This window comes from Entelurus aequoreus, linkage group LG16, assembly GCF_033978785.1.
Source record: "Entelurus aequoreus isolate RoL-2023_Sb linkage group LG16, RoL_Eaeq_v1.1, whole genome shotgun sequence".
NCBI classification, from domain to species: domain Eukaryota; kingdom Metazoa; phylum Chordata; class Actinopteri; order Syngnathiformes; family Syngnathidae; genus Entelurus; species Entelurus aequoreus.
In genome coordinates this window covers 23,285,558-23,298,800 of record NC_084746.1, presented here as the reverse complement: position 1 = coordinate 23,298,800, position 13,243 = coordinate 23,285,558, and the positions used below count along the sequence as shown (strand labels likewise).

The 13,243-nt window shown below is 46.5% G+C and overlaps 3 non-coding genes across 3 annotated transcripts; 2 read left to right on the top strand and 1 right to left on the bottom strand.

Annotated features, from left to right (window-relative positions):
• Positions 1-2,901: 2,901 nt before the first annotated feature.
• Positions 2,902-2,974, bottom strand: trnav-cac (transfer RNA valine (anticodon CAC)). Its single transcript has one exon. It is a non-coding gene; the product is annotated as a tRNA-Val (tRNA).
• Positions 2,975-3,215: 241 nt separating this feature from the next.
• Positions 3,216-3,286, top strand: trnag-gcc (transfer RNA glycine (anticodon GCC)). The gene has a single exon. It is a non-coding gene; the product is annotated as a tRNA-Gly (tRNA).
• Positions 3,287-3,442: 156 nt separating this feature from the next.
• Positions 3,443-3,516, top strand: trnan-guu (transfer RNA asparagine (anticodon GUU)). Its single transcript has one exon. It is a non-coding gene; the product is annotated as a tRNA-Asn (tRNA).
• The last annotated feature ends 9,727 nt before the right edge of the window (positions 3,517-13,243 follow it).

Genomic DNA, 13,243 nt, shown 5'->3' with positions numbered 1-13,243 from the left:
TTCGCGATATTGCCATATTTTTGCTGAAAGGATTTAGTATAGAACAACGACGATAAAGATTGCAACTTTTGGTATCTGATAAAAAAAAGGCTTGCACCTACCGGAAGTAGCGTGACGTAGTCAGTTGAACATATACGCAAAGTTCCCTATTGTTTACAATGATGGCCGCATGAAGTGAGAGAGATTCGGACCGAGAAAGCGACAATTTCCCCATTAATTTGAGCGAGGATGAAAGATTTGTGGATGAGTAAAGTGCAAGTGAAGGACTAGTGGGGAGTTGAAGCTATTCAGATAGGGAAGATGCTGTGAGAGCCGGGGGTGACCTGATATTCAGCTGGGAATGACTACTACAGTAAATAAACACAAGACATATATATACTCTATTAGCCACAACACAACCAGGCTTATATTTAATATGCCACAAATTAATCCTGCATAAAAACACCTGCGTGTTTGTTATGCTAGCTCCTAGCTCCTCTGCTAGCTCCTAGCTCCATAGAACACGCCAATACAATTCAAACACCTGATCAACACACACAATCACTCAGCCCAAAAGACCGTTTACCTAACCCAAGGTTCATAAAGCTTATATATTTTTAAAAAGTTACGTACGTGACGCGCACATACGGTCAAGTTATCGAATGTTTAGCAGCCAAGGCTGCATACTCACGGTACCTGATATTCAGCTGGGAATGACTACAACAGTAAATAAACACAAGACATATATATACTCTATTAGCCACAACACAACCAGGCTTATATTTAATATGCCACAAATTAATCCTGCATAATAACACCTGCGTGTTTGTTATGCTAGCTCCTAGCTCCTCTGCTAGCTCCTAGCTCCATAGAACACGCCAATACAATTCAAACACCTGATCAACACACACAATCACTCAGCCCAAAAGACCGTTCACCTAACCCAAGGTTCATAAAGCTTATATGTTTTTAAAAAGTTACGTACGTGACGCGCACGTAGGTACGGTACGTGTTATGCTAGCTCCTCTGCTAGCTCCTAGCTCCATAGAACACGCCAATACAATTCAAACACATGATCAACACACACAATCACTCAGCCCAAAAGACCGTTCACCTAACCCAAGGTTCATAAAGCTTATATATTTTAAAAAAGTTACGTACATACGCAAAAAAAAGCCAAAGCTGCATACTCACAGTAGCACGTCTGCGTCTTTGTCATCCAAATCAAAGTAATCCTGGTAAGAGTCTGTGTTGTCCCAGTTCTCTACAGGCGTCTGTGTATCCAAGTCAAATGTCCTCCTGGTTAGAGTATCTGTTATCCGAGTTCTTCCATCTTGACTGCATCTTTCGGGAATGTAAACAAAGAAGTGCCGGCTGTGTACTGTTGTGGCTGACTACGTTCGAAAAATACGTCCATTTCGCACTGACAACTTTCTTCTTTGCTTGCTCAGCTTCCTTCTTCATAATGCAATGAACATGATTGAAACAGATTCACGAACACAGATGTCCAGAATACTGTGGAATTATGAAATGAAAACAGAGCTTTTTCGTATTGGCTTCAATGTGGAAGGCATACCCGTGTTCGCCGGGCTACGTCACGCGCATACGTCATCCTCAGAGGCGTTTCGAACCGGAAGTTTAGCGGCAAATTTAAAATGTCACTTTATAAGTTAACCCGGCCGTATTGGCATGTGTTATAATGTTAAGATTTCATCATTGATATATAAACTATCAGGCTGCGTGGTCGGTAGTAGTGGGTTTCAGTAGGCCTTTAAACTCATGTAAATTACTGATAATCAATGTTATCGCCTCAAAATGGCTATCATTAATTCAGTGTAGGGTTATAGACATCGAGTTGAAATCCCATGCTGTTCCAGGCGCTGTAGGTCAGTCAAGGTGCCTGTTTGTTAAATAGGAGATGTTGGGCTCAAATCCCGTCAGTGTCTTGATGTTTTTTCTGTAACACTTTCTCAGGTTGTTTTCAAACCTCGTGAATGCAAGCCAAATTCTATTCGTTTTGAATGAAATCCCAATGGATCCACAGAGTTTGATGTTTACTACAATGTTGTTTTTTTTAAATGCCATTATAAATGTGGATTAAACCAGGACTCAGGAAGAAACACTACTTCATCCATCCATCCATTTTCTACCACTTATTCCCTTCAGGGTCACAGGGGGCGCTGGAGCCTATCTCAGCTACAATTGGGCGGAAGGCGGGGTACACCCTGGACAAGTCGCCACCTCATCGCAGGGCCAACACAGATAGACGGACAACATTCACACACTAGGGCCAATTTAGTGTTGCCAATCAACCTATCCCCAGGTGCATGTCTTTGGAGGTGGGAGGAAGCCGGAGTACCCGGAAGGAACCCACGCAGTCACGGGGAGAACATGCAAACTCCACACAGAAAGATCCCGAGGCCGGGATTGAACTCACGACTACTCAGGACCTTCGTATTGTGAGGCAGACACACTAACCCCTCTTCCACTGTGCTGCCACACTACTTCAGATGGGTTCCAAATCAAGGTCGATGGATCGAAACCATCCTCTGCTATCATTTAGGTTTCAGTTGAGTATTTGACCGATTCTTAATTTGAAAGCAAGGCCAACACTCATTCAGACTGCAGCTGTCTTCTCTAACTCTTTGGGAATTGCACCTATGATTCCTGCTAAAATGAGATGTTAAACATCTTAAAAGTCAATCTAAACAGTACAGTTGCAATCCATTTAAAGCCCCGAGAATACAGTGAATAGAATTCATGAGAAATTTCACAGGTTTGTGCGTGACATTTTCATGGAACTCAGCATTCATAATGTTGAAGCCTGAGGTCTGCCCATATGAGAACCCTCTAAATTTGGTGTCGTGTGTGCTCGGCTGTACATGAGGTGGTCAGGTATGTTGAAGGAAAGTAAAAAGACCTTGTTTCCACCCTGTTTCGAACAGGGGACCTTTCGCGTGTGAGGCGAATGTGATAACCACTACACCATGGAAACTACTGCAAGACTCAGACCTTTATCAAGACTTACAAGTTGATTTTCAGCCAATGGAATACATGGTGCTCGCTAGTCTTATTACTGTTATTAGCTGGATTCCATTTCTTGCCTTTTGTGGATGTTGTTAAATCCCTTGTGCACGTAGAATGTGTTCTACTTTGTAGCATGTTTTGTCTGTCGCAGCCCGCCTTTCAAACGTTCTTCCTCTTAACCGAGTTCATAAATCTCTTTTGCTCCACAGGCATTGGTGGTTCAGTGGTAGAATTCTCGCCTGCCACGCGGGAGCCCCGGGTCCGATTCCCGGCCAATGCATACTGTTGATTTTATTACATTTTAACAAATATTCATAAGGGACAAAAGCAATGTTTGTGACAACCGCAAGATGCCCATCCAAAGACAATGACATCGGGACATCGTAACATTAGATTTAAAATTTTTGGGGGAGTAATTATTCACGTAAACTAGTCAGTCTCTGTGGCGCAATCGGTCAGCGCGTTCGGCTGTTAACTGAGAGGATGGTGGTTCAAGCCCACCCAGAGACGAAATCTTGACACGAGCACGGTGGTCCGAGGGTTTTCTTGTACGGCCCATGTCCTTCTCTAAATTTACAAAAAAGTTTCTAGTTAAAACATGTGCCACGTTTGCAACATAACTTTCAAGCCATGCTTGTTTAAACTCATGTAAATTACTGATAATCAATGCTATCGCCTCAAAATGGCTGTCATTAATTCAGTGTAGGGTTATAGACATCGAGTTGAAATCCCATGCTGTTCCAGGCGCTGTAGCTGTCAGTCAAGGTGCCTGTTTGTTAAATAGGAGATGTTGGGCTCAAATCCCGTCAGTGTCTTGATGTTTTTTCTGTAACACTTTCTCAGGTTGTTTTCAAACCTCGTGAATGCAAGCCAAATTCTATTCGTTTTGAATAAAATCCCAATGGATCCACAGAGTTTGATGTTTACTACAATGTTTTTTTAAAAAAAATGCCATTATAAATGTGGATTAAACCAGGACTCAGAAAGAAACACTACTTCATCCATCCATCCATTTTCTACCACTTATTCCCTCCGGGGTCGCGGGGGGCGCTAGAGCCTATCTCAGCTACAATCGGGCGGAAGGCGGGGTACACCCTGGTCAAGTCTCCACCTCATCGCAGGGCCAACACAGATAGATGGACAACATTCACACACTAGGGCCAATTTAGTGTTGCCAATCAACCTATCCCCAGGTGCATGTCTTTGGAGCTGGGAGGAAGCCGGAGTGAACATGCAAACTCCACACAGAAAGATCCCGAGGCCGGGATTGAACTCACGACTACTCAGGACCTTCGTATTGTGAGGCAGACACACTAACCCCTCTGCCACCGTGCGGCCACACTACTTCAGATGGGTTCCAAATCACTTTGTTACAAGTAGTTTGTCTGGATATTCACCAGAGTAAGCATTTTGTAGTTTAAGACAGCAGAGTGGCATAGCGGAAGCGTGCTGGGCCCATAACCCGGAGGTTGATGGATGGAAACCGTCCTCTGCTATGATTTAGGTTTCAGGTGAGTATTTGACCGATTCTTAATTTGAAAGTAAGGCCAACACTCATTCAGACTGCAGCTGTCTTCTCTAACTCTTTGGGAATTACCAGAGGTGGGACCAAGTCATTGTTTTGCAAGTCACAAGTAAGTCTCAAGTCTTTGCCCTCAAGTCCGAGTCAAGTCTCGAGTCAAGACAGGCAAGTCCCGAGTCAAGTCCAAAGTCAAGACTGGAAAGTCTCAAGTCAAGTCCCAGGTCCTGCATTTTGAGTTTCAAGTCCTTTCAAGTCCTTTTAACCACAGTGTGGTAATCTGAAATTTCCTTGTTCATTTCTATTGTCTGCACCATGTTCACTCTCTCTCTCATCCACAGTATGGAGTGCAGCTGACGCAAGGCAGCAGCACACACCTGAGCTTGATTAGCAGCAGCCTATTTTAACTGGCTGCTGACGGCCGGTGAGCGCCGGAACTTTGCCATTGCTACCAAACGGTTGGTCGTGCAAGAGGACTCACTAAGTCGCGAACCTTTCACCTCAGGTTGGCCCGTATAATCCTAGCCTTGTCTAGCGTTTTATTTTGGTACCTTGTTTTATTACTTCTCTCATGAAGTATATTTTTCCTAGCCTTGTCTAGCGCTTTTAGTTTTGTGTTTTTTCTCTCTCAGTAGTTTGTTACATGGTGTGTTGTGTTTTCCACCATCGCCATTGTTTTTTGCTACCTTGTGCTTCCGCCAAATAAAGAGGAAGAACAATTGTAAACCCAAACTCGTCTCTGCATCCTTGGGATCCACATCACCATACCCTAACAGAAAGTTCCGGCCAAAACGATGGAACCCGCAGAGACAGACTCCTGGAAAAGAGCATTGCAAGGCCAGGCTCAAAGGATCAACCAGCAGGGGGACCAGCTTGACCACCTGAGCCGAGGTCTACAGGGGATGTCGGAGCGTCAAGACGCCATGTTGGAGCGAATCAACATGCTGTTAGCCACCGTCGTACCCACCTCGACCACCGTGCCTGACCAGGCATCCACCCAGCCTACACAACCCGCTAGTACTAGCAATATACGGCTTTCCCGACCCGAACGTTTTTCCGGGGAAAAGGAAGACGTAAGACAATTCCTGACGCAGTGTGAACTCCATTTTGAGCTAAACGCGTCCGCTTTCACCTCTGAGCGGGCTAAAGTAGCGTTTGTGATCTCTCACCTGTCTGGCCGTGCTGGCACCTGGGCGACTGCCGAATGGAACCGTCAGACCACCTCCAGCTCCACATACGCGAACTTTTCCAAGTCCTTGAAGCAAATATTCCAACGACGACTCCCAGGTAGAGAGGCAGCGAGATCCCTTTTCCGGCTGCAACAGGGTTCACGACGGGTCGCGGATTACGCGATCGAGTTCCGCACCATGGCGGCCGACTGTGACTGGGGTCCCTCGGCGTTGTTGGACGCCTTCTTCCTGGGTCTCGCGGACGAAATTCGTCATATGATGATCCCGCTGTCACTCCCGACGAACCTGGATGATCTAATTGAGCTGGCGGTGCAAATCGACTTCCGCCTACTAGAGGAGAGGAGGGATCGACGGGGAAGACAAGCCCCACCTAGCAGCCAATCAGCGCCTGCTAGACCCGCCATCTGCAAGACGGAGCAACTCGTCCCCGAAGACACCTCTCCTTCATGGCAGATAGACGAGCCAATGCAACTGGGAGGTCGTCGACTCACCACCGCCGAGAGGGAACGCCGTTTTCGCCTCCAACTCTGCCTATACTGTGGAGGCGCTGATCACCTCATCTCCCGCTGCAAGGAACTGCCGCGCCCCGCCGCACGGCCACGAGTGCGCCCTCACTCGCCAGAGGACACGTCCACCAGAGGTCGCCGTTCTCCTTCGTTGGCCGCAGGCAGAATGCAGCTAAAAGGTACTCTTTCTTGGCCTAACCAACAAATAGACATTTGCGCTCTCATTGACTCGGGAGCAGATGATAACTTTTTGGATTTTGAGTTCATGAGACTCCATAAGATTCCTGTTGTAAAACTGTATGTACCCAAGAGGGTGTATTCTCTAGATGGGCGCCTATTAGCCAGCATAACCCACCAGACACTCCCACTCAACCTGCGCTTGTCTGGAAATCATTGTGAGAAAATAATTTTTTTGATTGTGCCATCACGGTCCGCGCCCATCATTCTTGGGTTAACCTGGTTACAGAAGCATAACCCGAGCATAGACTGGCCTCGGTCGGCCATTATTAATTGGAGTGTTACCTGCCACCTACATTGTCTCCGTTCCGCAGCGGGATCTCACACACCGCCACCTACCACCGTTGTAGAGAACATAGACTTGACAAACGTGCCCACAAACTACCATGACTTAAGAGCGGTGTTTAGCAAAGATGGAGCACTCTCACTTCCCCCCCACCGACCCTACGATTGTGGTATCGATTTGCTAGCCGGAGCGGCTTTACCATCGACCCGTTTGTACAAGGTGTCGAACACCGAACTCAAAGCACTAGAGGAATACATAAACACTTCAATAGCTGCGGGCCTCATTCGCCCCTCGACCGCACCAGTAGCCGCCGGATTTTTTTTTGTCGAAAAGAAGGACAAGTCCCTACGGCCTTGTATAGACTACCGCGCTCTTAATCTGATTACTGTCAAGAATAAGTATCCTCTTCCTCTCCTTGATTCTGCATTTACTCCTTTACAGTCCGCAAGGTTTTTTACTAAACTCGATCTACGTAACGCGTACCATCTAGTTCGCATCCGAGAGGGGGATGAATGGAAGACCGCATTCAACACTCCTCTCGGACATTTTGAGTATCTTGTCATGCCGTTTGGACTTACAAATGCACCTGGCGTTTTTCAGGGCTTCATTAATGATATTTTTCGGGACATGACAGGGCGGTTTCTCTTCGTTTACCTGGACGACATATTAATTTATTCTTCGACATTTGACGAACATGTGCAGCAGGTTCGGTTAGTCCTTCAACGTTTGCTCGAAAATAAACTGTTCGTCAAGGCAGAAAAATGCGAGTTTCACTCATCTTCCATACCCTTCTTAGGATTTATCATTGAGGAGGGTAGACTCAGACCGGACCCTGCTAAGGTCAAAGCAGTAGTAGACTGGCCCACTCCGGTGTCCAAGAAGCACCTCCAGAGATTCTTGGGCTTCTCTAATTTTTATCGGCGATTTATTCGCAATTTTAGTCGCGTCGCTGAGCCACTTACGAGGCTAACTTCTACTAAGGTTCTGTTTGAATGGACACCCGATGCTAATTCCGCGTTCCTAAGGCTAAAAAGATTGTTTACTTCGGCTCCTGTGCTTTGTTACTCTGACCGTTCTCTCCAATTTTTTGTTGAAGTGGACGCTTCTGATTCAGGTGTAGGGGCCGTACTCTCCCAGCAATCTACCAGCGACCAGAAGTTGCACCCCTGTGCTTTCTTCTCTCGTCGCCTATCCCCTGCCGAGAAGAATTATGACATTGGCAACAGGGAGCTTCTGGCGGTCATCTTGGCCCTTCAGGAGTGGAGACACTGGCTGGAAGGGGCGGAGCTACCATTCATCGTCTACACGGACCACAAGAACCTGTCCTACTTAAGGACCGCACAGAGACTGAACCCTCGCCAGGCCAGGTGGGCACTATTTCTGACCCGTTTTAACTTTATCATCACTTTCCGACCTGGTTCTCAGAATGGGAAGCCCGATGCCCTGTCCCGTGTCTACTCTTCGTCCTTGGAAGATTCCTCACCTGAACCTATTGTTCCCCATACCCACTTCATTGGGGGACTCCAGTGGGACATCGAGCGGCAGGTCTTGGAGGCCCTGAAGTCAGACACATCTCCGCGGGGCTGCCCACCAGGTCGGCTGTTTGTGGTTCCTCGGCTCCGTTCCAGCGTTCTGGATTGGGCACATGGGTCGAAGATCGCTTGCCATCCAGGCATTCGTCGCACCAGTTTTATCCTCTCCCAGCGTTTTTGGTGGCCATCCATTCTGGCAGATACGAAGGCGTTTGTGGCAGCATGTCGGGTCTGCTCCCGGAACAAGGCATCCCACCAGGCCCCAGCAGGACTGCTACACCCATTACCCATCCCCTCCCGCCCATGGTCACACATAGCTGTGGATTTTGTCACAGGACTGCCCCCCTCTGAGGGAAGCGACACCATTTTGACCATTGTGGACCGGTTCTCGAAGATGGCCCATTTCGTAGCCCTCCCCAAGCTGCCGTCTGCTCTTGAAACAGCCCAATTATTAGTGCTCCACGCTTTCCGGCTGCACGGCATCCCCACTGATGTTGTATCCAACAGAGGGCCACAGTTTTCCTCGGCCGTCTGGAGAGCATTCTGCAAGTCTCTGGGGGCCTCCCCTAGCCTATCCTCCGGCTACCACCCTCAGAGCAATGGACAGACCGAGCGGACCAACCAAGACCTGGAGGCGGCCATCCGGTGCACTTGTCATCAGCAACCCGCAACCTGGTCTGAAAATCTCCCATGGATAGAATACGCTCACAACTCTCTCATTAGCTCCGCCACCGGTCTGTCTCCATTTCATGTCGCCTATGGTTTCCAACCCCCAGTTTTTCCTTCTACCCAACCCAATGCCGACGTACCATCCGTAACGGCACACCTGCGTCGGGCTCACCAGGCTTGGCGCAACACCAGGGCTGCGTTAAAAAGAACATCGGCCAGGAACCAGGTCTTAGCCAACCGACATCGCACACCAGCCCCACACTACCAGTTGGGACAGAAGGTCTGGTTATCGTCTCGGGACCTACCATTGGCCACCGACTCTAGGAAACTGGCTCCCAGGTTCATTGGACCATTCCCCATTGTCAAGATAATCAACCGTGTTGCAGTCAAACTCCGTCTCCCAAGATCTCTTAAATGCCATCCTGTTTTTCACGTGTCCCGCATTAAGCCTGTCTCATCCAGCCCGCTCAGTCCTCCTGAGGTACCGCCTCCTCCACCCAGGCTGGTTGAAGGTCACCCAGCGTTTACAGTAAACACCATCTTGGATGTAAGAAGAAGGGGCAGGGGATTCCAATACCTGGTGGACTGGGAGGGGTACGGCCCGGAGGAGCGGTCATGGATTTCTAGATCGCTTATTATTGACAAAGACTTGATCAAGGAATTTTACGTTCGATTCCCAGACAAGCCAGGTAGGCCGCCAGGAGGCGTCCGTTGAGGGGGGGGGGGGGGGTACTGTGGTAATCTGAAATTTCCTTGTTCATTTCTATTGTCTGCACCATGTTCACTCTCTCTCTCATCCACAGTATGGAGTGCAGCTGACGCAAGGCAGCAGCACACACCTGAGCTTGATTAGCAGCAGCCTATTTTAACTGGCTGCTGACGGCCGGTGAGCGCCGGAACTTTGCCATTGCTACCAAACGGTTGGTCGTGCAAGAGGACTCACTAAGTCGCGAACCTTTCACCTCAGGTTGGCCCGTATAATCCTAGCCTTGTCTAGCGTTTTATTTTGGTACCTTGTTTTATTACTTCTCTCATGAAGTATATTTTTCCTAGCCTTGTCTAGCGCTTTTAGTTTTGTGTTTTTTCTCTCTCAGTAGTTTGTTACATGGTGTGTTGTGTTTTCCACCATCGCCATTGTTTTTTGCTACCTTGTGCTTCCGCCAAATAAAGAGGAAGAACAATTGTAAACCCAAACTCGTCTCTGCATCCTTGGGATCCACATCACCATACCCTAACACACAGACTAATATATTAACACAGATTGTGTATGCTTTTCAAACGCTGTATTTATTTATTAAAACAAGTGCATTTTAAATTGCAGGAAAGAAAATTGTGCTGACATTGCACTTTATAATAGCACTATTAACCAGTCATTTTAAACATTTGACTCATTCCTTTACAGAATAAACACATTTGAAAAATAAAGTGCAACTGTACTTATTTGTACAAAAGTGTTAACATTGAAAAAACATGACATATAACATAACAAAAAGGTTGTACTTTTTATATGTCAGGGCCATATGCTGCATTGCATTTGCAAAAGACCAAATTGGCCAAGAGTCTGTCAGGCATTTGTGCACGATGGGGGCGTAGTATGGTGCCACCATGGCTGAAAACTCGCTCCACTGGAGCACTGGAGGCAGGCACTGCCAAGACTCTCATGGCCACTCGGAACAGTGAAGGAAGAGTCTTCATGTTCAATGCCCAGAACAAAAGGGCATTCTGTCCTTCAGCTATGTCAAGGTAGTGACTTAGCTGTAGTGCTGGAGTAGTCCCAACATCCTTCTTCTGTCTCTTGTGGTAAGCAGCAAACAGCCCTTCTCCTTCTCCAAGGTCCCCTTGCTCTTTTTCATCAACAAGAGGCGCAGGTTGCTCAGTCTCTGCAGCATCTTGCAGGATCAATTCTGGTAAACATGTAAAAACAATAGCAGAAACAAGAGACCTTATCATTACCATTTGTGTTGGTGATGCAGTGTGCTAGACTGAAATACTTAGTTATTGCTGCAGTCAGTTAGATCAGATTATGAGGGAAAAAGTTACATTAGACTCAGTTACATTTACCTTTAACCTCTTCTGCCACCTCTGCCTTGACGTCACGACTGACCAGCACATGGGGCTCCACCCACAACAGAGAAAAGGCTGGATCCAAGACAGCTGCTTTGAGGTAGACTGGATCTGAAAAGGGAGCAGTGATCCCATCTTGTGTCCTGGCCATTTTCACATTGATGAAGATTCCAAGAAATCTTTTGTTCAGGGATGTCTGGAGACTTCTGACCAGGCTGCTCAGAAAACAGACCTGAGGCTTCAGTTTCTCAAGGTGGTGGTTGAGGGACAAGATGGATGGAACAACAGCACTGATTGTGATGACCTTCTCCCCCTGTGTCAAATCAGTTGCTTCTCCAAATGGCTTCAAGATGTCCACCAAATCTTTCAACAGATTCCACTCCCGTGCTGTGAATGACAACTCCCTGTGCCCAGCCTTTTCTAGAACAGCACAGAGCCTTACATGATTGCACTGGAGAACAGCCTTCGCTTGCCTCAGTGTTGAGTTCCATCTTGTGTTGACTGCAGCAGGGATGCCTTTCTGTTCCCCAAATTCAGCATCAAACACATCTTTGAATGTTGTGCTTGTGTGCAGCAGTGAGCTGAGTTTAGATAACTTCGAAAGAGAAGGAGATACCACTTTTGTTTCTTTCAAACCATCTCCCACCACCAGCTGAAGAGTGTGTGCAAAACACTGCAAGCGCTTTTTCTTTGCCATAGCAACATCTACCGTTTGCTGATCTTCCACGGTTAAATCACACCAGAGCTCAGGGTCATCCAGATGATCTCCATCATCGTCATCCTCTTTTTCACTGGGGAAGCACACAGTGAATGCTTTTCGCATGTTAGCAGCATTGTCACTAATAATGTAGTCCAGTTTAGCTTTAATGTTGTATTCATCACATATAGCCTCAAATTTGTCACAGATTCGTTCAGCTGTATGTGAGCCTTTGAAGCGCTCACAAGCCAAGAGATTGGACTTGAGCTGTATCCTCTCTGCCTCTTTGTCCATCCAGTGCACAGTGACACCGAGGAATCCCCTCATCTTTCGGTCAGACCAAATGTCGACAGTCACTGAAACATGGTCAGTGTGGCTCAATTGGGTTTTTAATTTTGATCGTCTTTCTTCAGTGAGGTTCTCTGTTTTTGATGTCAGTGTTCTGCGACACACTGGGGTGTACTTGCTGTCAAGTACTGTCAGAAAGTGGCGAAAACTCTTGTTTTCCACAATAGACAGGGGCAAGTTGCAATCAATAATCAAGTCAGACAGTATTGCATTGGTGACAGCTTTCTGCTGTGGATGAGTCATACTGTAATGCCCGACACGATTGTCCAGGAACTGCGAGATTGAAGGCTGTTGTGGTCCATTTGTGATGCTTTTGTTCATCAGGTATTCTTGAAATCTGTAAGCATATTAAACAGATGTCAGAAAATCCCTTATAGCCACATATGAAAAGTACTGAAACTACTCTTTATTACTCATATTATTAATATCAATCTTAACAGTGTGTGTGTGTGGTAAACATTAGGTTACAGTTGCTGCACTAGTCATGTATTTTAAAACTTATTTCGAGTTGAAGGGATAGTTTGGGATTTGTGAAGTGGGGTTGTATGAGGGACTACACGGAAAATGACGGGCAACCCACTCACAATAGAGAGAAGTAGACAGGCTACCAGCACACGACTTAGGCTTTACATTGCTGTGGATGGGGTCAGCAGCTATTGATTGATTGAAACTTTTATTAGTAGATTGCACAGTACAGTACATATTCCGTACAATTGACCACTAAATGGTAACACCCGAATACGTTTTTCAACTGGTTAAGTCGGGGTCCACGTTAATCAATTCATGGTACAAATATATACTATCAGCATAATACAGTCATCACACAAGTTAATAATTGGAGTATATACATTGAATTATTTACATTATGTAAATTTGTATTTTATTTTTTTGTCATTAAAAAATACAATCATGTGTGCTTACGGACTGTATCCCTGCAGACTGTATTGATCTATATCAGACCTGGGCATTCTGCGGCCCGCGGGCCGCATCCGGCCCTTTATACGTCCCTGTCCGGCCCGCGTGAGGCCAATCATAAATTACAAAATAAATTTAAAAAAGTATCTATCTCGAGTGTGCAATACAACGGTGCTGCTTTTGTTTTGAAAAGCGTTATTTGTATGACTTCCGTGTGGACGTATGCTCGTGCGCGCAGCGGCAATCACAAATTACAAAATAAATTTACAAAAAC